Source organism: Natator depressus, chromosome 5 (assembly GCF_965152275.1).
Source record: "Natator depressus isolate rNatDep1 chromosome 5, rNatDep2.hap1, whole genome shotgun sequence".
NCBI lineage: Eukaryota > Metazoa > Chordata > Testudines > Cheloniidae > Natator > Natator depressus.
In genome coordinates, this window is record NC_134238.1 from 44,504,725 (window position 1) to 44,529,951 (window position 25,227).

Genomic DNA, 25,227 nt, shown 5'->3' on the forward strand with positions numbered 1-25,227 from the left:
CTCTCCTGTTGGTAATAGCTTATCTAAAGTGATCACTCTCCTTACAATGTGTATGATAATCAAGGTGGGCCATTTCCAGCACAAATCCAGGGTTTAACAAGAACGTCTGGGGGGGCGGTAGGAAAAAACAAGGGGAAATAGGTTACCTGGCATAATGACTTAGCCACTCCCAGTCTCTATTCAAGCCTAAGTTAATTGTATCCAATTTGCAAATGAATTCCAATTCAACAGTCTCTCGCTGGAGTCTGGTTTTGAAGTTTTTTTGTTATCTCTGTGGATTAATATGTTGTTCAGAGGTGTGTTGGAAATATTCCTTGAGTCGGAGACGTCGAAAATAGGATTCTAGGTCACCACAGAACTGTATCATGTTCGTGGGGGTGGAGGGGCAGAAGGAGAGGCCCGAGGTAACCTATTTCCCCTTGTTTTTTCCTATTCCCCCCCCCCCCCCCGACGTTCTTGTTAAACCCTGGATTTGTGCTGGAAATGGCCCAACTTGATTATCATACACATTGTAAGGAGAGTGATCACTTTAGATAAGCTATTACCAGCAGGAGAGTGGGGTGGGGGGAGAGAAAACCTTTTGTAGTGGTAAACACCCATTTTTTCATGCTTCTGTGTGTATAAAAAGATCTTCTATACTTTCCACAGTATGCATCCGATGAAGTGAGCTGTAGCTCACGAAAGCTTATGCTCAAATAAATTGGTTAGTCTCTAAGGTGCCACAAGTACTCCTTTTACTTTTTGCGAATACAGACTAACACGCTGTTACTCTGAAACCTAATAGAAAGTAGGAGCTCTTTCTAGACTAGGGGTGGGCAAACTACGGTTCGTGGGCTGCATCCGGCCCATCAGGCCTTTTAATCTGGCCCTTGAGCTCCAGCCAGGGAGTGGGGTCAGTGGCTTGCTGCGCAGCTCCCAGAAGCAGCGGCATGTCCCCTCTCCAGCTCCTATGCATAGGGCAGCCAGGGGGCTCTCTCCACGCTGCCCCTGCCCCAAGCACCACCCCCTGCAGCTCCCATTGGCCGGGAACCACAGTCAATGGGAGCTGCAGGGGCAGCACCTGCGGATGGGGCAGCGTGCAGAGCTGCATGGCTGGCACTGCACCCTGCATGGGAGCTGTAGGCGAGCATGTCACTGCTTCTGGGAGCTGCGGGGGTGGCACCTGCAGGCGGGGCAGTGCGCAGAGCTGCCTGGCTGTCCCTCCACATAGGAGCTGGAGGAGGGACATGCCGCTGCTTCCGGGAGCTGTTTGAGGTAAGCGCTGCCCAGAGCCTGAACCCCTGAGCCCCCCATGCCCCAGCCCTCTGCCCCAGCCCTGATCCCCCTCCTGCCCTCCAAACCCCTTGGTCCCAGCCCGGAGCACCCTCCTGCACCCCAAATCCCTCATCCCCAGCCCCACCCCAGAGCCCACACTTCCAGCCAAAGCCCTCAGACCCACCCACACCCCAACTCCCTGCCTCCTCCCAGAGCCCGCTCCCACCCTCCGAACTCCTTGGTCCCAGCTCAGAGCACCCTCCTGCACCCCAAACTCCTCATCCCAAATCCTACCCTAGAGCCCACACCTCCAGCTGGAGCCCTCACCCCCTCCAACACCCCAACCCCCAATTTCGTGAGCATTCATGGCCTACCATACAATTTTATACCTAGATGTGGCCCTCAGGTCAAAAACTTTGCCCACCCCTGTTCTAGAAGCTAAATTATTGCCAAAAACAATTCCAGAGGCTCTGCCTCATTTACGCCCAATGGCTGAAAAAATAATGTGCCTACAACAGATTGTGAGTTATCTTTTCATATCTTAGGTAGTAATTGATTATTATTGATAAGATGTTAGTAACTGAAAATAGTATAGGATTTCCTTCAGTTTCTTAGTCAGTTGGAGGCTCATTGCATTAGATGGCTATTCTGGTTTGCTCTTTCAGAACTGCTCCAAATCCTGTTGAAGTCAGTGGGAGTTTTTCCACTGATTTATTTAACAGTTGGATTGAGCTCCTGATGCAGATGAGCTGTCTAAACTAAACAGGGGTATCCATTTAGTTTTATTCTTGCCCCCCATCCCCTTTTATGATTTGGAAAACAAATAAAGATATAGTATTTTTAAAGGGTTTTTATTTTGGGGGAGAGCAGAGTTTGTTGTTTTTAAATCTATATGTACTAGAAAGTAATAGCATCTGGTCCTTTGGAAAATGCTGTTTTAGATACTTTTGCTTGAATATTTGTTTTGGAGAACTTTAAGAGCACTGTAGACATTAGATAATGGAATCCTCTGCAACCACTTGACACTTACATTGCAAGTTTTTGTTTTTTCATCCCATACTGCTGCTTTCCTAAACTCTCATCCACAGAAATCAGTCTGATTGCATTGTTGTTTTTCTCAGTTGCATCATTCTTCTCATTGTTTCTGACTCTTTTCTTACCCTCTCCCTCAAGACATACTTTTGATTGTGACTGCTGAGTTCTGCCACAGCATTTTGCCTTGTGAATTGGAACTCATGGAATTCCCCCCAATAAGAATGTATTTTGATGGAATTATGTTTCCTCCTTTTGGCGTAGAAGATAAACCTATGTTTGTCATCTTGTGCTCCCTTATTTAACTGGAGTAGAGCACAAATGAATCCGGTTTAGTCCTAGATTTTACCTGACCAAAAGCAATTCATACCTAATATCTGTCTTACAAATAAAGATTCAAAGTAGCAGATCCTTTCCCAATTTTAGATTTTTAAAGTTTAAGATGTCATTTTTAAACTACAAGGGATTTTTATGCTGTCTATAAAGAAACTGTACAATATAAAAAAGAACAACTAGTGTACATTCAGGTTAGCAGAGTTTAAAATTAGTTTTAAGTAAATATTTACTAGACAATCTTGTATATTGTATTGTAGTCTCTATCCTTGTGGGTTTCAAAGAGTTCAGAAGTTGTTCTAAAAAAAAAAAAAAAAAAAAAAGACTGAATCAGCTGGCTAGTCATACTTAATTGTTGTTTTAAAAGAATATGTTTAGACTCTTTGAGAAACTATTTGGAGAACTGAAGGTAAATGCCTCAGAGGGATGTTTCCTACAAAGGTAGAAACTGGGTATCAGTTGTGCTCCACAAGGCACAGTAACTTGTCTATTTGGAACTGTGTGCGCTCTGAAATTCTTTACTACTTCAGCTGGTTACTTTGTTAGGTGTAATTAATTTAAATGTTTTGTTTTATTCAGCTATGAAGTCTTAGTTTTATTACTTTTTATCCGTGTATTTACCATTGGTTCTTGTGAAGAATTTTCTTCAGGTTCACATAATAAAATGAACATATTTTCTAATTCGATTGAGACCATTTCCTATCTTAAAAATAGTCATAAAAGTATAAATAGCAAGCAGGCAACAAAGTTAACAAATTCTATATGATGTATGCGGACTAAAGGACTTGGGATTCGATAAGGGAGTCCTCACCTTTTAACCTCTAGTTTACTGAGTTGGCACCATCTGGTGACTTTTTACTGTTCTGTATGAAATGGTTTAGGGTTGAAGAGTAAAACTGCAAATCAATAGCTATTCATATAGCATATAGCAAATTCACATTAAAACAGGATTGTAGAACAGCCATATAGTGCTGGAAGACAGTCTTACAGCTACCAGGAATTTAACAAAATTACATGTTTACTAACTTCTTATCAAAGATTTACAATTAACATGTCTAAGGCCTGGTCTACACTGCGGGGGGGGGGGGCATTGATCTAAGTTAAGCAACTTCAGCTACATGAATAACATGGCTGAAGCTGATGTATTTAGACCTACTCACAGCGGTGTCTTCACTACGGTGAGTCGACTGCTGCCGCTCCCCCATTGACTCTGCCTGCACCTCTCGAGGCCGCTGGAATACAGGAGTCGACGGGAGAACGCTCGTGGGTCAATTTATCGCTTCTAGACTAGATGCGATAAATCAACCCCCGGTGGATTGGTCGCTGCCCACTGATCCGACAGGTAGTACAGACATACCCTAAGACGGCATGAAAAGGTAATTTCCTTAACTATTTTTTCTGAGATCTCAGAGCCATTCCAATCCAATTTCTGCAGGCAGAGAACTTAATTCCTTAAGTATTTCCTTAGGGCTTCATTGAGCCAGGACATCTGGAAGTTTTGTGCAACAGTTTTGTGAAAATAGGACTCCTCTTTTTTTAAGGACCGACTGACTTTTAAAGGAGAGAGACAGAAGAATAACTCAAGGCTGTTGAGAGATTCTAGATTGTTACACAGAACATGGAGGAATATCACTGGGAAGGATAATACCAAGGTACTGGTTCACCCAAGTGATTTGGCAGTGGGGTACAGAGATATTCATCATTTTAAGTTGCCTCTTCCAATCTGGCCTATGTCAGTAGTAACCAAGTAGCTACCATTCAGTGGCCAGTCAGTGATCCAGCTGAGTCCTAAGATGAGTTGGTCATTGTAGTTCCACTCGGACAGATATCCACATCACTATAGTGACCCTTTTTGGCAATCAGAGAGAGGTCAGTAACAATGCGCATTGTACTGTTAGGATGTTGTGTGCGTTGAAGATATGAATGCAGCATTAATATAATTAAAGTTCTGAATTCTGATCTGTGCTCAACTCACTATGCAGCCATGGGAAATTCAATCTCTCTGCTACAGTTTCCCCACTTGTGAAATGGGGATAATAATACTTAAGCATACTGTAAAGATTAACTAATTACTGTTTGTACAGAGTCTTGAATGTATATAAGCATAGGGTCACTTTTCCACTCCCATTGATTTCAGAGCATGCTGGGTTGAAGTCTTAGTTAATGCTTCATATTCTAAATTTTCAAACTAATAAGCTTAATCTTAACTAAATGTAGACCTAAATCAAGTGTAGAAATTAACATTCATTTAAAAGAAAGCTGTACTGCTAAATTTGTCTTATCTTTACCCCAGATAGTTTGTTTTGGCTTCTTTGTAAGGAAAACATAGTAACTTAATGCAGTGGACAGCCAGATGTTTATTTTACTAGGTAACACACCGAGCAGGATCTTTCACATTCACAATATAGGTCTGTTAATTCCTCAGTATTTATTCTCTTCAGTTTTGTGGGAATCACAAGGATTGTAAAATTTTAATCTTTGGTTTAAACTCTTTTAACGATGTGTAAAGATATGCTATGCCTATTTTTTTGATGAGGTGTGGTGGTGGGAGAATATGGATTATGGACATTGATCAGCAGTTTATTATAGTCACATCAAGGTTGCATTAGCTGCAAGTTCAGAGCAGGTATATTCAGGTGAAGGATTGCATCAATTAGTATTATGTGTTCCTTTTAAAGAGAAGTGCAAAAGTTCTATCTATTTTTTTCTCCTTACTGATATAACTTGTAAATTATGATATTGGTATTTTCTGTATTCTGATTTGACTTTGCATACACATTTAAAATATACTTTTCTAGCTCGATATAACTTCAATTCTTGTTTTTATCTTTTCACTGTAATGTAGCTTACCTGGTTAAAAGAAAAGAAAATTAAGTGTAACTTTGAGTGGCAAAACAGAGGTGAAAAGTCCACATAATAGATGACAGGACATTTTAAAATAGCCACTGTACGCCTGGAGCTGTTAACATTTTCTACTGTTGAACATCCAAACACCTAGTGTTTTGTTAATGTGTCAGTAGAGTCACTCCCCTAATCAAAACATTTTTTTTCTGTTTTGCTGTTGTTTCTGAAGCTAGCCTTAATGACAGCTATTCAGTAATGAAGTCTTTTTTTCCTTTTAGTTTTGTACAGTACTAAAATGATGCCAGAAGGAGAACCCATTGAATAAGTTAGTTCTGTACAGTGTGATATAATTTTAGTGACTGGACTAGTTTTCTGATCTGTGTCAACAAACTTGCATGAAAGAAATACATTTTTCTTCACATTTGATTTAGATATTTCCTTTTGACATAGTACCATATGTGCTGTGCTGCCATGGATTATGTATGAAGAAAAAGCTATTTGAAAGGGATATGTTAAAATAGAGTATATATATATATGTGTTACTTTCTTCATTTTGCACAAAAGATTGACTGTGATAGAAAGTTGTTATAATACTGACCCCCAGCTCCTATTGTATAGACATTCAATTTGCATAGCAGTAGTACTAATCAAGATGTTTGGGTTTCCATTAACAGTAACAAGCATATGTGCCTTTTCTTGTTAAGACTGTGAATAGGGTTTTAAGTTCATATTTCTGCCTGATGTATAATTAGAAGACTATCAGTTTGTCCTTAAAGGTTAGGCCAAAATGCTGCTGCTTTACTAATGCATAAATAATTAAATAGCTGAAAATGAAGGATTAAATGTTTTCCTCGTGGTGGTGGTGGTGGTGGAGCAAACCGTGCAGCAAAAAATTAACAGCTAATTTAGTGGAAAGGTAGAAATGGTTTATTTCATACATTTTCAAACCAAATTAGGAGTTAAAAGAGCTTCCATATTTCTTTTGTGTGATTTTTATAAGAGGGAGCTCCTGAGAGAGAGAGAGAATTCTTCCACCCTCACCTCCCACTTCATGTGTATTCCTGATGGGTCCTCCACCTTCCTATAATATACTAATCCTTGCTTCCTGGTACTGCATCATGCCACTGTTTAGATAGTTGGAGAGATCTATGTTCAGTAATTCAAAGCTTGCTTACCAAGAGGCCGAGCACATTGCTTCCATAGCATTGTGTCTGGATGAAGAGTAAACACCTGATCCAGGAAAGCACTTAAACACATTGCTTGGTTTTACTCATGTCAATAATCCCACTGAATTCAGACACTTAAAATAGTATATGGTTCAGTAGTTTGCTGGATTGAACCTTTTTTCAGAAGAGTAGCTGGCATGTTCCTGTCCAAACACAGCTGTTTTCTTTTTACGATAGAACTTTGCATCCTTAAACAGTTGGAATAATCTGAATTTATTTTAGTCAATGCTCTGCTGACTTTGACAAGTGAGGCACAAATCACAAAGTAGTTATTTCCACCTCCACCTGATGTATAATTAGTAGCTATTAAAAGCTTACCTGATTTATAGTGAAGCAGCAGGAGGTGGAACTGGAGCTGCCACCACTGCTACCCAGGCTGGCATGGGGACAGAGCATGAGGCAGTTCCAGGGCTCGGCGGGGGCTCCTCATGTATATGCATGGCACCCCCCCCCCCCAGTGGGAGAGAGGGCCAGGAAGGCCCCCTGCACAGATCCATCCCCATCCCCTGCAAGCACCCTGCAGCCCAGGCTCAACTGCTGCAATCCTCCTGTGGCCTCACCAAGCAGTGGTTACCGCAGCAAACCCCTTTTAAAGTGACTCTGGGCGTGGGAAATTGCCATGGTAACAAGTCAGCGTCTTGAGGCACTATTAGCTATACCAAAATTTGAGCCTTACGTAGCATTACATTCTTCAAACTCTTTGGCATTGCATTTTGCCACTGGAGAGACTGAGTTGTGACATTTAAATCAAATCACGATTTGTCCTTCAATCTGTGTATATATATATATATACGAATTAAATAAAAAAAAATGTACACAATATGTGTTGTAACTTTTGGAAATTCTTGGTTAGGCTGTGCCTCACTTGCCGGGGCTGATGAGCTGCCACTGAAGTGCTGCAATCACTCGTCCCTTGAGGGGGTTCCAATAGTCATTCTACTGTACCAAGTGACTTCAGCATCTCTCTCTGGTCAGAGGTGCCACACAGCCTGCATCTGGGTGAGCGACTACTCCCAACTGCCATGGGACATTTCCCACCAGCAACTTATATCTCTCCAGCAGATTCATGGCCCTGCCTTCTGCTGACCTACTACTGTTCAGCAAGTTCATCACCTAATTTTCCTTCTGCAAATGAGAGAAAAGTCATAATGGGCCCAATCCTACTAAACATATCCTGGAAATTGAGGATGTTCTTGACATTCCAGGAGGTGTCCAGAAGCTTACAGAGTTGTACCTGAAGTCACGGTCCACTGTTTAGATTAAATATATATTCCCATTTTAGAAGCTTTTCCAAATTTTTCATAAATGTCACCTAAATAGAAACATTAACTTAAATGGGAATTGGGCATGCAAATCCCTTAGCCATATTTGAAAACCTCTGCATAAATTCTTAACGTGGTAGAAGGGAATTGCAAACGTATGTTCTTGAGCATACTTAATAGTTTATGCATTACTCTTTCAAACATGCTTCTTTTTCTTGGTTCATCAGTGGTTTGGAGCGGTGTCCAGAATGTTGAATTTTTTTTTGTGAAGTAGAAATGTTATACCAGTGAAACATTAACTATGTGCAGCCTTTTATAAGAAAAGTTTTTAAATTCCAGGGGCTATTAGGAGTCCTAAATTGTGTGGTTAGTATTTTTTGGCTCTATAGTAACTTCCTTACATTTCAAACTTTTCTCCAGGTGTTGCTGGTCTTCTGAAGTGGTCAACCAGATTCCCTTAAAGTGGTCCTCTGAGTTATAACACAGGTTAGTAAAAGAAATTAAGATTGCATTAGCTATTGTTTCCATGTTTTGTTAGACCTTGAAGTTGGGTAACTACTTGATAGAGGGAAGATGTCTAGATTCTTCTCATTTTAAAGATCCTTTTTTTAGCATTAAATACCATTCATCTGATTATAAGCACTGATAGAGTACACCAAACTTGAAGGAAGTTACAGAATACATGAACTTGGTGACTACTTACCAAAATAAATAAAGGAATAAAAAGCCTTAGTTTTCAGTGCATTCGAAAATCTTGTATTTGAAAGATTGAACTTAAATATTTCAAATAAATGAGTTACAGCAGCACCTGGTGCAACACTAGTATATGTTGATATGTGTTGTATTTAGTATAACTCATGACTCTTGTAATTTCATATTCAGGCATCAAAGTTTATAGGATAAATAATTTTTTTTAAACATTTGTGAGAATAGTTCTGATGGAGCATATCTAGAAATACAGAGTGAGTTAAGGAATTACACCAAACTGAGTTTCCTCGTATTAGAAACCTTATATTTCAGTTTCAGAGTAACAGCCGTGTTAGTCTGTATTCGTAAAAAGAACGTCTTGGGGGGGGGGGGTCCGTTCTGGTTAAACTTGGATTATTGCTGTGCACATTGTAAGATGAGCTATTGCCAGCAGGAGAGTGAGTTTGTGTGTGTGGTTTTTGGAGGGGTGTGGGGGGGGGGGGTGAGAAAACCTGGATTAGTGCTGGAAATGACCCACCTTGATTATCATGCGCATTATAAAGAGAGGTTTCAAAGAGGGATGGGCTATTACCAGCAGGAGAGTGAGTTTGTATGTGTGTGTGTGTGTGTGGGGGGGGGGGGGGGAGGAAGGGTGAGAAAACCTGGATTTGTGCTGGAAATGGCCTTCCTTGATGATCACTTTAGATAAGCTGTTAGCAGCAGGACAGTGGGGTGGGAGGAAGTTTTGTTTCATGGTCTCTGTGTGTATATAATGTCTTCTGCAGTTTCCACGATATGCTATGCATCCGATGAAGTGAGCTGTAGCTCACGAAAGCTCGTGCTCAAATAAACTGGTTAGTCTCTAAGGTGCCACAAGTACTCCTTTTCTTTTTTCTTTATATTTCAGTGGTTCTTAAACTTTTATTTTGTGTCTCTTTTTAAAGATTTATCATCTCATGGATCCTCTCCTCTCTCATTGCAAATCCCTCATGTCTCTTGTGGCAACACAGGACGAATAATCTTTTAAAAATTCATTATTATTTGAAATTTATTGAAGATGTTTTTGTAAACATCTTAGTTTAATTGTCGGCATAGATCCATAGCAGAGCATGAGAGTAAGACTGACAGACGGACATAATATATCATCTTAACTCTCTCCAATGTGGTATTTTTAAAAAAATGATGCAGAAGAAATGTGTTGCTCCAATTGAGAATTAACTCGTGAGTAAAGGAGAATTTCCATGCACACTTTACATCTTATACTTTTGCCTTTTTGGTAGTGTCATATACTTGAGTATCCTATTAATTATGACAGGTTTCAGCGTGGTAGCCGTGTTAGTCTGTATCAGCAAAAAAACCGAGGAGTACTTGTGGCATCAGTCTCTAAGGTGCCACAAGTACTCCTCGTTTTTATATTACATTATGTGAACCAATTTTACAGTTATCCTTATTGAATTGTATTTGACTTCAGCTCACTGCCGTAATTTATCAAGATGATGGTTAGGATTGCTGATCTTGACAAAGTGGAGAAGTGGTCTAAAATAAATAGGATGAAATTCAATTAGGAAAAATGCAAAGTACTACACTTAGGAAGGAAATGCATAATATAAAACAGGAAATGATTGCCTAGGAAGGAGTACTGTAAATGAGAGTCGTCAATGTAATACTGTTGCAAATAAAAAAACCAAACACACAACATTCTGGGATGTATTAGCAGAAGTGTTGTAAGGAAGACATGAGGAATAATTCTTCCATTCTACTCAGCTTTCAAGTGGAGAATTGTGTCCAGTTATGGGCACCACACTTTGGGAAAGATGGACAAATTGGAGAATTTCTGGAGGAAAGCAACAAAAATTATTAAAGGTCTAGAAAATATGACCTACGAGGAAATATTGCAAAAATTGGGTTTGATTAGTCTGGAGAAGAGAAGACTGTGGAGGAGGGGGACATAATAGTCTTCAAATACATAAAAGGTTGTTATAAAGAGGAGGGTGGTAAATTGTTCTCCTTAACTGCTGAGGACAGGACAAGCAGTAATGGGCTTAAATTGCAGCAAGGGAGATTTAGGTTAGACATTAGGAAAAACTTTCTAACTGTAAGGATAGTTTAAGCACTGGAACAGATTACTTAGGCAGATTGTAGAGTCTGTCACTAGAGGTTTTTAAGAGCAGGTTAGACAAACACCTGTTGAGATGGTCTAGATAATACTTATTCCTGCCCCAGTGCAAGGGACTGGACTAGATGACCTATCAAATTCCCTTCCAGTCCTACATTTCTATAATTAATCTTGACTTTCACAGTGTTTGCAATCCGTCCCATCTTTTAGCATTTAGATATTATTGCATGTACTATCCACTCTAATGACTGAGGATAAATAGAATAGATAATGGTGTTTGGTTCAAAATGTACCCACCTGTGTCACCAAGGTGCATCTTTAATTACCCTCTGTATTCTAATGTTTTGTGGCTATTGCATATATATCCTACAGATCATATTTTGTTTGTTTAGCTTTCCACTACTTATTACTATTGCTAGAGTTCCAAGGGCAACACAAATGAAAGATAATGAGCATCCCTTGCCTATTTTTCTTCATATTCCCTCTTTCTATTATGGCCTCTGGATAGCTATATGCTTGGGATTTTTGTTTGTTTTTTTATTTTCTAAAAATAAGATTAATCCCAAATTTTTTTTGGTGGGGAGGAGTATAAGTAGTTTACCAACAAGAATGTCATCTAGAACTGTGTACAATTATTTCCTAAAGTAAATTATAGTGGTGAGGAAGTGTTACTGTAGTTAAGGTTGCGTTGTGACATCTGTTTTAAGGTCTAACCTTTTTGTCTTCTAAAATCGACATGCTTAGTCAGCTTTCTTTGTTGTGTCTCGGGAGGGTGCAGGGTAAGATTAGTAGCCCAAATTTGGAGTCATTTGAGCTAGCAGTTCTGGAGATGTGTAAGCCTCACAAAATAACCATTTAAAAAAAAAATTGTAGGTGGGTTTTCCCCCCCCAGAGCTAAAGATCAAACTATTGATGTGATGTGGGTCAAAATGGTCTCAATCTGTTGAGTTTTACCCAAGGTAGTAAATGGCACCCACTAAATTTTGGGGGGACCCAAACTGAAAACAGTATTTAAGAAAATGTACATTTTTTACACTATGCATGAGCCAATACAAAAAAACCCCTGCAGGAATGGAAACTCTTTAGCTTTTTTATTTGCTTTAAACTTTACTCTTCTAAGTGCTCTAAAATCCAGATGGTTACACAGGCCTTGTCTACACTGGCAAGTTTCTGCACAGTAAAGCAGCTTTCTGCTCTGTAACTCCCGACGGGTGCACACTGCCAAGCCACTTAGTGTGCAGAAACTGCGCAGTTGTAGCGCTCTAAAAAACCCACCCCAACGAGAGGCATACAGCTTTCTGCTCCAGGGCTACAGCGCTGCGGTGCCAGTGTAGACACCATGGCAATTACAGCGCTGCAGTTGGCCTCTGGGAGGTGTCCCACAATGCCTGTTCTCACCTCTCTGGACATCGGTTTGAACTCTACTGCCCTGCCCTCCGATGTCCAACCGTCATTCCCACCCCGTAAATTCCTTTTTAAATTTGAAAGTCCCCTTCCTGTTCGCTCGTTGATGCGTGCAGTGGTCTCAGCGCATCATTCCAGGTGGCCATGCCTGCTCCACGCACTAGGCAATCCCCCGCTGGGAGCAATGTCAAGCTGCTGGACCTCATCAGCATTTGGGGAGAGGAGGCTGTCCAGTTCCAGCTGCGCTCCAGCCACAGGAATTATGATACCTACGGACAGATTTCACGATGCATGGTAGAAAGGGGCCATGACCGGGACACGTTGCAGTGCAGGGTAAAAGTGAAGGACCTGCCCAGAGTGCACCTCTCCGAATAGCGCTGCAAGTGTGAACATGCTATTGCGCAGGCAGCTGTCAATGTGAACACACAACAGCGGTTTTCCTTCAGCGCTTTCTGAGCAGTGCTCTAACTGCCGGCGCTGTAACTCTGCCAGTGTAGGCGTGCCCTCAGATTGCTTTGAAATTTGGTGCATCTCATGGGGGCATGGAGTAGTGTTATGTTCCAAATGTGCAGTCATTTTACTGAGGGGTTCCCAAGTTACAGGGCCCTCCCCAAAACCAGTTTCCTTCTGAGCCGTGTACTGCTAAACTGAGAGGTACTAATGACTGAATGAATTACACACCTCTTGATGTCAATTAACCCATCTAAGAACTGATTAATCACAAGTACCCACCTAAGACAAAAGGAGTCTTGGACTGAGTAGCTGAAAGTTGCTGAAATTTGTGAAGATGTCTATGCTACAAGCACTACAGCAGCACAGCTGCAGCTACACCACTGTGTAGCATTCTCGTGCAGACGCTTGCTATAGCGGCACAATGGATTTTTCCATCTCTGTAGTAAATCTACCCTCTTGAGAGCTGACAGCGTAAGTTAACGGGAGAATTCCTCTGTTGATCAAGTGATGTCTATCCCAGGGCTTATGTCAGCTTAACTACGTCTCTTGGGCGTATGATTATTTTTTTACACCCCTGAGTGACCTAGCTAAATTGACTTAAGTTTTAGGTGTATATCAGGCCTGAATTTTGAGTGGCAATTTCATTTCAAGTCGTGCTAACTTCACCATGGTTTGCGGTGCTGGCGGTGGCGCCCAGTGGCGTGTGATCGGACCTGAGGGTTTGCTGCTGCTGCTGTTGCCACTCTGCACCCCAAGAGGTTGATTTTTGGGGTCCTGCAGCTTTCCACCTGTCTCCTCCTCTACTCCAGCTGTTGGACCAGCAGGGGGTGAGCCAAGCATGAAAGCAGTACTGTGTTGCCATTTAGATTGTCATTTAACAACTTTGTTTGTTTGCCAAAAATGCTTGCTAACAATCCTGAATCCAATTTCAATATATATATATTTTTAAAATCAATATCTTAGCCAAAAACAGAAAATTAAGTTGTTGACAATTATTTGTGACAAGTTTGGTTTGGGGCAGGGAGTGGGCCAGTTTTCATTAGAGAAACAAAAAATGTTGACTGGCTTTCCTATAGTCCTGTTACTGCTAAATAGAGCCCTCCAACAACTGTAATGTGCTCATCTCCTTACTAGTGTACAGAGTGACCATATGTTGTACTAAGATTCTCTTGAGTCAGTATAGCTTTTGCCAACCCAGAGTTGGGCAGCCAATGTCTTACGTTTTCACAATGTTTTGTCCATAAAGTAAATACACGGTTAGTATGAGTTAAAAAGGCCAGGGACGCTTCCTTGTGAAGAATCTGTGCAGCGGAGCACGCTAGAGCTGTGAAAATGTCAGTTTTTGATGGCAGTGATTTAGAGGCAGTGATTTATCATGTATTTCTGGCAGTGCTGCTATTGCTAACGTCTTTCCAAACAAAAATAAGGCACAACAGGACTTTGGAAACATTTCTGTGCTACCTTAATCGAGATGAGGTGATTCTGTGCTGACTTCATTTTGGTCACTTTGTGCTTTACCTAGGAATAAAACTAGGGTTATATTTTCCCACTGCTTGGAAACCCAGCTTATTAAACTGGATAATGTCATTGATCTATTTACAGTATAAGGTTGATATAGAGTTGTAACTAACATTAAGACTGATGCCCACTATACATTTAAAACTAAAAAGTGGCTTTGTAAAAATGACATGGGTTTCCAACTCTACTGTGTCTCAGTCAGGGTGGAGCCCCTTGTGAGGTGTCTTCACACTAGTTCAAGGTCACAGGCTCATGGCTATCCTATATTAGTTATTTTAAATAATATTTCTGATAATCTGACAATAATTTAAACCGTTTTTTCTTTAAAAAACACCCTTATAAGTTATGTTGTATCGAAAACAACTTTCCAGGTCACAAAAAAGAAAACTGAAAGATGAAATAGGATTAGCTAAACAAGCACAGAAGGGTTCTGTACTTAAGTTTGTAAGTCATGAAAACAATGAAGTTGATGATCATCAAGTAGCTGCTGAAGAAAATTTTTATGCAGACAAAGCTCAAGAAACGCAACACCACACAGAACAATAATTTGAAACAGATGCAGACACAAAACAAGAAATTACAACAGTTGAAACTGTACTAGCATGGGATGTAGATGACATTGGCGCATAGCCGCAACCTTTAAACAACGAATTACTTGCCATTATACTTGAGACGGGCACTGTGAGAATAAAAGGTCTTGAATATCCTAAAGACATTAGAGGTAGGAAATTCACAGAAAACAATTACTACAAAAGACTTTCTAACGGTGAAATTGTCAACAGACGGTGGCTTGTGTACTCTAAATGCAGGGATGGTGTATTTTGTTTCCCATGCAAGATTTTCAATAGTTGCAATTTTAAGATAGCAACCATGGGTATTAGTGATTGGAAAAATCTTAGTCACACATTACCGCAACATGAAAAGGCACAATACCACATTGAAAGTATGCACAAATGGTGTTTGCTGAGTATAAGGTTTAAAAAATCAGACAACTCTTGATGGCCAAAATCAAAGATTGCTGGAGTCAGAAGCAGCATTGTCATATCTTCTTGAACGTCTATTATCTATTGTTGAATATCTATCAACAAACAATCTTGCTTTTAGAGGAAGTGCTGAGAAATTATTCCAGCCCCAAAATGGCAATTTTGGGGGCCTTGTACAACTGCTGGGAAAATTTGACACAGTGATGAGTGAACATCTCCGAAGAGTAACTGAAAATGAAACACATGACCACTATTTGGGACCAAGAATTCAAAATGAACAGATCATGCTAATGAGTGATAAAGTGAGAGACAAAATTGTTTCATTGGTTACTTTGGCAAAATATTTTGCTGTAATTCTAGATTGCACTCCAGATATAAGTCATCAAGAACAGATGTTGTTAGTAGTGAGATTTGTTGACATTTAGTGATTCAGCATAGATTACAGTTAAGGAATTGTTTATCACATTTTTAGAAGTAGAGGGCACTACAGGTTTTGGACTTCTTCAAGCTTTCCTTGATGAAGTAAAACAAATGGGATTGTCCGTAATGAATATTAGAGGACAAGGCTATGATGATGGTGCCAATATGAGAGGATGCATTTCTGGCGTGCAAGCTAGATTGCTGGCAGAAAATCCACAAACCTTTTTTGTTCCATGTGCATGCCACAGCCTTAATTTGATTTTGTGTGATATGGCCAAGTCTTCTGTAGAAACTATTTCTTTTTTTGGTTTGCTGCAACACATTTACGTGCTCTTTTCAGCTTCCACTCGATGGCAAATATTCAAAGCATATGTCAATGGTATTACCGTTAAGCATCTGAGACACGCTGGGAAAGCAGAGTAGAAAGTGCAAAAACGTTGAGATATCAATCTGAGGAAGTTTACGAAGCACTGGTTGCTATTTCAGAAGAAGCCAGAGATCCAGAAGCTAAAAGTGAAGCACAGCCATTGGCTTCTGAAATATCCAGCTTCAGGTTTATAACATCTGTCGTAATCTGGTATGACATTTTTGTGTAAGCAAAATAATGCAGAGTCCAATGATGCAGCTTGATTCAACACTTACCTTATTAAAAAACACACAAGACTTTTTAGCGAAATACAGAGAAAATGGATTCAAAGAAGCACAGGTTACAGCAAGAGAGCTTGCACAGGCACTCGGTGTAGAACTAAAATTTCCATGTCTGAACGTGACACGAGTTTCAAGGAAAAAACTCCTAAGCGGAATATGAAGGAGTAGATGAGCTCATAGACAATCCAGAAAAGAAACTTGAGGTTGAATTTTTTTAATGTTGTGATGGATAAAGCAATATCTGCCATTGATGAAAGGTTTAATACCTTACGAGTACACGATGAACAGTTTGGACACACAGGCATACTTTGTCCCTTCCTCAGAGAACTTGCAATCTAATTTGAAACAAGACGAGTGACTGTCATAAACAGTAGGAGGGAAGTGTTAGGGTGAGCGGGATGAGCATAACAGTAATGATGATTTCAGAGTAGCAGCCGTGTTAGTCTGTATTCGCAAAAAGAAAAGGAGTACTTGTGGCACCTCAGAGACTAACAAATTTATTTGAGCATAAGCTTTCGTGAGCTACTCATGAAAGCTTATGCTCAAATGTGTTAGTCTTTAAGGTGCCACAAATACCCTTTTCTTTTTAGTAATGATGATATAATAAGATCAGAAGGTAAATCAGGTTAGTTGTGCACAGCTTGGTTACTCCAAATTGGTTGAAAGGATTTTAAAAATATTTTTCTTTTATAAATGTACAAATAACATCAGTTGTCTCCAACTGTTTAGCCTAGCAATCAACAATTGGCGGATTTTCCTCATAGGCATTGTATCATAAGTGGCTCTCGAGGAGGGATTTGAAACTTGATAAACTCTGAGTTGTAGATGAAAGTTTATTAGCAGTTCTGTGGCAATATTTTTTATAAACTTCCAACTGGAGGGAAGAAATGAAAACGTTGACAGATTCTGAATTTAAAGGATAAAGTTACTTTATTTCACATAATAAAACCTTTGTTATCTCTTCCTGTTTCCTTTCCCTTTCTCCTATTGCTTTTCATTGTAATTGCAATGAAGGAATTTATTTACTCCTTGTCTTTGTTTGTTGTACTTCTTGCTGCAATATGAGCAAGATTCAATCAAATGTTTTGATCTTTGAAAGAGGTTGACCTAAGCAGTGCAGGACATGGATGATCTCAGCTCTGGATGGAATCCAGTCCTTCTAGCCAATTGTTGTTGACTGTGACATTTGGAGTACCCTGCTCCTCAGAATGTATTTCAGGCAGTGTAAGATGAGATCATATCAGCTGCTTGCATCCCCCAGAAAATGTCTGTTCAATTAAATAAATCAGTTCAGATTTATAGGAAATGTATTTTCAGTTGTGGCAGAAACAAGGAGATTGCTTTTGTGATGGTATATTACTAAAACAGTGACTGCAGGGTGGCTATTTAACACGTTTGCAATATATGATTCAAGTATATGGTGTCAAAAGAGCTAAATGGCTGACATTTTAAGGCGTATATAAAACCAGAATAAAAATGCTTTTTGAGTTTCACAATGTGTAGCATAGAGATTTCCCCCCATTCGTTGTCTTTGTAGTCAGAACATGCAATTGTGATGTCAGCTTGTGGTAATCATTGAAATTGAGATCCATTTTTTTCCTTCAGTTAGGATTTGGAAAAAAAAAAACTTGATGAACAAGCTCTTGATTCAGCAAAGCACTTAAGCCCATACTTAACTTCCACCGTTTAAGTACTCCCGTTGAATGGGATACTCGTGCAATGAAAGTTAAGCATTTTACCCTAGTGCAGAGCCTAAAACATATAATCAATATTTCAACCATAATTACACAGCTGAATGCCCATCAAATTATGGAAATGAAATAAAGAGTTTTTTAATATAAAATAGATTTAGTGCAAGCAGACATGGATTGTTCTATATATTGTTTACATGTATGTCCTGTATATATGCAACCTCATCCTCTCTAATCCATCTCTGCTCCTACCCTCCCCATTTACAGGCCATTTTACATTGATACACGAGTCACTTCACACTCATGATACTGCAGTACAGTTAAGCACGTGCACATGTTTGCTGGGCCTAAGATAATAGGCTGCGGCCTGGTTGATTTTGAGTCTCTGCATGTTTTCCCGGTAATGCATTTTAATGAATAGCACGAGTTCTGAAGAAAAAATCAGACATTGACAAAATATCTTTATGAACATTCTTTTGGGTATAATTTTATTGAGTTTATGGTCACTCAAAACCTGGTCCCATTTGCATTTAAGTTAATGGGAAGTTTTCAGTTGACTTCAATGGAAGCTGGATCATACAGCTCTTAAGGAATACATCTCAGCACTATGATGGAGCTCAGAGTGTTTTTAAAACTAAACTTCTGACTTCTGTGAATACAAATCAAAAGCTTGATGCTGCTAATAGTTTTGATCTATCTAAAAACTCATTTTCTTTAATTCTGCTTAGCATAAAACTTACATATAGACTAAAACAATAGAGTGTTTTCCCTTTTTTTGTATGGAATAATAGTGATATGGATTTTTTCCAATATACAATAAAACGGCAAGTTGTGAATTTGTATCTTATTTTTCTATATTGGATATATTGTATAAGGCTATTAATATTCAATCTTAACTCTGAAAAATATTTTTTTTGTAATTTGCCTGTTTCATATGATCTACTTTTATTTGTTTCTTTTTTGAGAAATTTCTGTAATGTTTAGTGTATTAATGCAGAACTGTAGGTCTACTACCAGCTAGTGGAGACAGAAACTACTGTATATCCTTCCTTAGTGACTTTTTTCAGCCTTTGTTATGCCTGATTACGAGGGAGGAGTTGGATGAGTCAGTGAGCAAAGAAGAAGGCATTAGTGTGTGGAGTCCCTTTTTTGCAAACGATCAGCAACTCTCGGGGTCATAAACCTGATTGGACTGGTAATTTACCTTTAAAACAATTGGTGCAATGATTGACGAACGGTGGCTCTTTATTGAACCTGGTATATTTGTAGAGTGCCTAGCTGAGTTGTATTTTTGTACAGTGTCTGTTGAGACCTCTAGCTGCTACTACTACTAATAAAGAGCTGTCTTCAGTCTTACAGAATTCATTGTAGGCTGTGAGATTGCACTCTAGGAGTTTAATCACAATGTGACATGGGATTTTGTTTAACTGAGGATCATTAGCAATCCTGCTCAGTCAAGACCTACATTTTTACATCTAGATTTCAAACCTACCAAAACAAGGGTTTATAATGAACATGATAACCCAACTTCAACTCTGTTGATGTTAAAAGAAAAGGAGTACTTGTGGCACCTTAGAGACTAACAAATTTATTTGAGCATAAGCTTTCGTGAGCTACAGCTCACTTCATCGGATGCATTCAGTGGAAAATACAGTGGGGAGACTTATATACATAGAGAACATGAAACAATGGGTGTTACCATACACACTGTAACAAGAGTGATCAGGTAATGTGAGCTATTACCAGCAGGAGAGCGGGGGGGAGGGGGGGAGGGAGAGGAATCTTTTGTAGTGATAATCAAGGTGGGCCATTTCCAGCAGTTGACAAGAACGTCTCAGGAATGGTGGGGGAGTGGCGGAATAAACAGGGGAAATAGTTTTACTTTGTGTAATGACCCATCTACTTCCAGTCTCTATTCAAGCCTTAGTTAATTGTATCCAGTTTGCAAATTAATTCCAATTCAGCAGTCTCTCGTTGGAGTCTGGTTTTGAAGTGTTTTTATTGAAGAATTGCAACTTTTAGGTCTGTAATCGAGTGACCAAAGAGATTGAAGCGTTCTCCAACTGGTTTTTGAATGTTCTAATTCTTGACATCTGATTTGTGTCCATTTATTCTTTTACATAGAGACTGTCCAGTTTGACCAATGTATATGGCAGAGGGGCATTGCTGGGACATGATGGCATATATCACATTGGTAGATGCACAGGTGAACGAGCCTCTGATAGTGTGGCTGATATGATTAGGCTCTATGATGGTGTCCCCTGAATAGATATGTGGACACAGTTGGCAACGGGCTTTGTTGCAAGGATAGGTTCCTGGGTTAGTGGTTCTGTTGTGTGGTGTGTGGTTGCTGGTGAGTATTTGCTTCAGGTTGGGGGGCTGTCTGTAAGCAAGGACTGGCCTGTGAGAGTGATAGGTCATCCTTCAGGATAGGTTGTAGATCCTTGATGATGCGTTGGAGAGGTTTGAGTTGGGGGCTGAAGGTGATGGCTAGTAGCGTTCTGTTATTTTCTTTGTTGGGCCTGGCCTGTAGTAGGTGACTTCTGGATACTCTTCTGGCTCTGTCAGTCTGTTTCTTCACTTCAGCAGGTGGGTATTGTAGTTGTAAGAACGCTTGATAGAGATCTTGTAGGTGTTTCTCTGTCTGAGCGGTTGGAGCAAATGTGGTTGTATTGTAGAGCTTGGCTGTAGACAATGGATCCTGTGGTGTGGTCTGGATGAAAGCTGGAGGCATGTAGGTAGGAATAGCGGTCAGTAGGTTTCCGGTATAGGGTGATTTTTATGTGACCATTGCTTATTAGCACCATAATGTCCCGGAAGTGGATCTCTTGTGTGGACTGGTCCAGGCTGAGGTTGATGGTGGGATGGAAATTGTTGAAATCATGGTGGAATTCCTCAAGGGCTTCTTTTCCATGAGTCCAGATGATGAAGATGTCATCAGTGTAGTGCAAGTAGAGTAGGGGCATTAGGGGACGAGAGCTGAGGAAGCATTGTTCTAAGTCAGCCCTAAAAATGTGGGCATACTGTGAGGCCATGCGGGTACCCATAGCAGTGCCGCTGATTTGAAGGTATACGTTGTCCCCAAATGTGAAATAGTTGTGGATGAGGACAAAGTCACAAAGTTCAGCCACCAGGTTTGCCGTGACATTATCGGGGATACTGTTCCTGATAGCTTGTAGTCCATCTTTGTGTGGAATGTTGGTGTAGAGGGCTTCTACATTCATAGTGGCCAGGATGGTGTGTTCTGGAAGATCACCGATGGATTGTAGTTTCCTCAGGAAGTCACTGGTGTCTCGAAGATAGCTGGGAGTGCTGGTAGCGTAGGGCCTGAGGAGGGAGTCTACATAGCCAGACAATCCTGCTGTCGGGTGCCAATGCCTGAGATGATGGGGCGTCCAGGATTTCCAGGTTTATGGATCTTGGGTAGCAGACAGAATACCCCAGGTCGGGGTTCCAGGGGTGTGTCTGTGCGGATTTGTTCTTGGGCTTTTTCAGGGAGTTTCTTGAGCAAATGGTGTAGTTTCTTTTGGTAACCCTCAGTGGGATCAGAGGATAATGGCTTGTAGAAAGTGGTGTTGGAGAGCTGCCTAGCAGCCTCTTGTTCATATTCTGACCTAGTCATGATGACGACAGCACCTCCTTTGTCAGCCTTTTTGATTATGATGTCAGAGTTGTTTCTGAGGCTGTGGATGGCGTTGTGTTCTGCATGGCTGAGGTTATGGGGCAAGTGATGCTGCTTTTCCACAATTTCAGCCCGTGCACGTCGGCGGAAGCACTCTATGTAGAAGTCCAGTCTGTTGTTTCGACCTTCAGGAGGAGTCCACCCAGAATCCTTCTTTTTGTAGTCTTGGTAGGAAGGTCTCTTTGGGTTAGTATGTTGTTCAGAGGCGTGTTGGAAATATTCCTTGAGTCGGAGACGTTGTAAATAGGATTCTAGGTCACCACAGAACTGTATCATGTCTGTGGGGGTGGAGGGGCAGGAGAGGCCCTGAGATAGGACAGATTCTTCTGCTGGGCTAAGAGTATACTTGGATAGATTAACAATATTGCTGGGTGGGTTAAGGGAACCACTGTTGTGGCCCCTTGTGGCATGTAGTAGTTTAGATAGTTTAGTGTCCTTTTTCTTTTGTAGAGAAGCAAAGTGTGTGTTGTAAATGGCTTGTCTAGTTTTAGTAAAGTCCAGCCACGAGGAAGTTTGTGTGGAAGGCTGTTTTTTTTATGAGTATCCAGTTTTGAGAGCTCATTCTTCATCTTTCCCTATTTGCTGTAGAGGATGTTGATCAGGTGGTTCCTACAGCAAACAGGGAAAGATTCAAATTGCGTCCACACTAACCTTAATTCGAAACGGCAATGTCTATTTCAGCGCTAATACCCTCGTTCGCCTTTATGTCGAAAAAAATGTCTTCGTTGTGTGGACAGGTGCAGGGTTAATTCTATTTAATGCTGCTAAATCCGACATAAACTCATAGTGTAGACCAGGCCTTGCAGATTAAGCTGACACTAGCTGCCCTTTGTGTGAGATGCACTGCAGTGCTTTTATTCATAATTTCCCCCCTAAATAAACTGTCATGGAAGAATTATATTCTTCTGTGAAAATGATTTCTGTAATTTAAATTGACTCTTTGAAGGGCATTTGTCACCTACTTCTCCATCGTTAAAAAATGCACACCTGATTGTTTTCTTTGATCTATTTTCTTTGTGAGCCTTATGTAAAGACATCCAGTGCAGAGGGTATCATTGTACTCAGCTCAAGTCTCTCAGGAGTGAGTGTGGAAAAGAATGATAAAGGGAGAAGTGAAAAGCTAAAATGATCTTGGAAGCTATGGTGACTAACTTCAATCAAAGATCTGTACACACAGCCCACACATGTTTGTAAGGAAATGAATACTTCCTGTCATTACATTCACTGTTGAGGTCACCGAATAAATCCAGGTAAACAAGAGAAATGCTAAGCTGCTTAGGCTGCAAGTAGACCTCATAGACTCAGGGAGACTAATGGGAACTCAAACTTTAAAGCTGTCTGTATGGCTGGATTAGCCAATGATATTGTTGAAACATCACATCTGTTGTTTCTTACGTCCCACTTTTCTGGCAATAGCCTGTCTTCATTCTTTCCACTTTAGGCAGCTGCAGGAGCTCAATAGAGCTCAATTCCATCTTCAGATGCACAAAATTAAGCAAAGAATAAAGAAATTAAAGATGTAGTATGCTACATATTTGATTACATTGATTTCTAGAGGATAGTATGTAGGAGCTGAACTATTTTAACTGCACGGAGGCAGACAAATGTGTTGAGATACTCCATCTGTCATGTGTTTTGAAATATGGCCATCAAAAACAAACTCCAAGATGAAGAGACAGGCTTCTCAATAGTGGATAGACACGAGAAGAATTAGAAAAGCACTATTCTTGCATTGCTGTCTTTGGTCAGGAAACTAAGGTTTCTATAGATAAAAAAATTTCGTTTTCCACACACTCCTGCCTCCTACCCAGAGTGGGGGCACGGGTTACTCAGAGTGTTGTGTGAATCTCAAATATTAATTATAATACTCATTCAAAGTGACCCTCCATATCTCAGATACAAATGTGCAGTTTGAATAGCTAAAGAAAAATATGAATTCTTACATAGTTTCTTCAAGGTGTTGTGCCTTATTCCTCAGTGAGCCACCAGAGCTCTCTCTTTCCTGGCATCTCTGATCCCCAATATCCCTTCTACTTTTAACTCATTTGGTTGTAGATTGCTCTCTAAGGCCTTGTCTACACTACACATTTTATCAACCAAAGTGAGCTTTTGTTGACAAAACAGCGGAGGTGTACATACTGAAATACTCCTCCTGCTGATGTAACTCCCCTGCTATGGTGACAGAATAAAACCACTTTGACAAGCGGCATAGAGCTTTTTGCGATGTAGTTAGAGTGACACAGCATCATTGTAGACACCTTACTGGGTTATGTTGCCCTGATAGGCCTCCAGGAGGTGTCCTACAATGCCCATCATGACCGTTCTGGTCACCAGTTTGAACTCTGTTGCCCTGAAGGTACACAGGTATGCCCGCCTCCCTCGTTTAAAGGCCTGAGAGTTTTTGAAATTCCTCTTCATGTCTGCTTGACATGCACAGTTCACACAGCATCTTCCCAGCTGACTATGGCAGCATTACGCAGCAAGCGCTCTCACGCATGGGGCACACCGGAGCTGTTCGATCTGCTGAGTATATGGGGAGAGGAGGCTGTGCAATCGCAGCTTTGCACCAGCCGTAGGAATATTTATACCTACTGGCTGATTCCTAGTGGTATGCAGGAGAAGAGGCACGAAAGGGACATGCAGCAGCATTGTGCTAAATTTAAGGAGCTGAGGCAGACGTACCAGAAGGCAAGAGAGGCCAACCATCACTATGGTGTGGCGCGAAGACATTGCTTCTCTAAGGAGCTGCACACCATCCTTGGCTGCAACCCCACCTCCCCCCCACCAAGAGCCCTGTGGATACTTCGGGGGGACTGGAGGCAGTGGCCAGAGGACTCAGCCCCAATGAGGAAGTGGTGAATGAGGAGGTGGAGCTGGAGGATGATGTGTTGCCACTCATCCGGTGGCGCGGTGAGTCAGGACCTCTTTTCCACTCCAGAAGGGTCTAGCTGGCCACAGCACTCCAGCTCTGGCACGCAGGATGCATGAGAGGGGCGCACCAGGAAGTGCTCATTTTCCTTTGACACAGCATGGTGAGAGGAGATGGAGCTCTTATGTACTTTGTTGTATGATAGAGGAAGAATAAGGGACAGAAATTAACAGAGCCTGTCCATCTATGCAGTGGCGCCACGGCGGAAAAGGTTATTAATATACATAGGGATGTCTCTGGAATTCTCCATAGTGATCTCTAGGAAACTTCCTGTAGGTATTCTGCAATCATCTGCCTAAGATTCCTTGGCAGAGTTGCCTTGTTTCTCCCCCACTGTAGGAAACTTTGCCACGCCACCCAGCAATTTATTTATGCAGAGTGGCACACAGGCAAGTGGCATATGGAGCCGGACTGCAGCCACAATGATGCAGGAGATGCACTCTTGCATCCTGGATTACCCTTAGAAGTGAGATATCGGGTTCAATTACCCTAGCCTGTGGAAAAGGGCACCAATACTCAGAATAGGCTCCCTAGCTGCTTATAGTAACCTCCTTCGCAAACCACTCTTTGTTCCTTTTTGCCCTTTCCCCCTTGCTCACCCTTTTCTCCCTGTAAACTCACCATAATAGGGACTCGTGGTGACCTGTGTGTTAGCAAAGGGACAGTGAGAAAGAGGTACCCTAACCACAAAAATGCTACTCACTTTCATGTCCCTTGTTTGTCCAAAAGTTTGTGTTTTATCCCA

At 40.9% G+C, this 25,227-nt stretch overlaps 1 protein-coding gene across 7 annotated transcripts in view; it reads left to right on the top strand.

The window, feature by feature from the left end:
- LHFPL2 (LHFPL tetraspan subfamily member 2) overlaps positions 1-25,227 on the top strand; it is a 200,106-nt gene that overhangs the window by 80,620 nt on the left and 94,259 nt on the right. For 5 of the 7 annotated variants that reach the window (XM_074952680.1, XM_074952676.1, XM_074952679.1 and 2 more), the window contains exon 2: positions 8,372-8,437. The exons of the other annotated variants lie outside the window; for them this stretch is intronic. The gene's annotated coding sequence lies outside the window, so the exon portion shown is untranslated. The remainder of the gene's footprint in view (positions 1-8,371; positions 8,438-25,227) is intronic. 7 annotated transcript variants of the gene reach the window in all.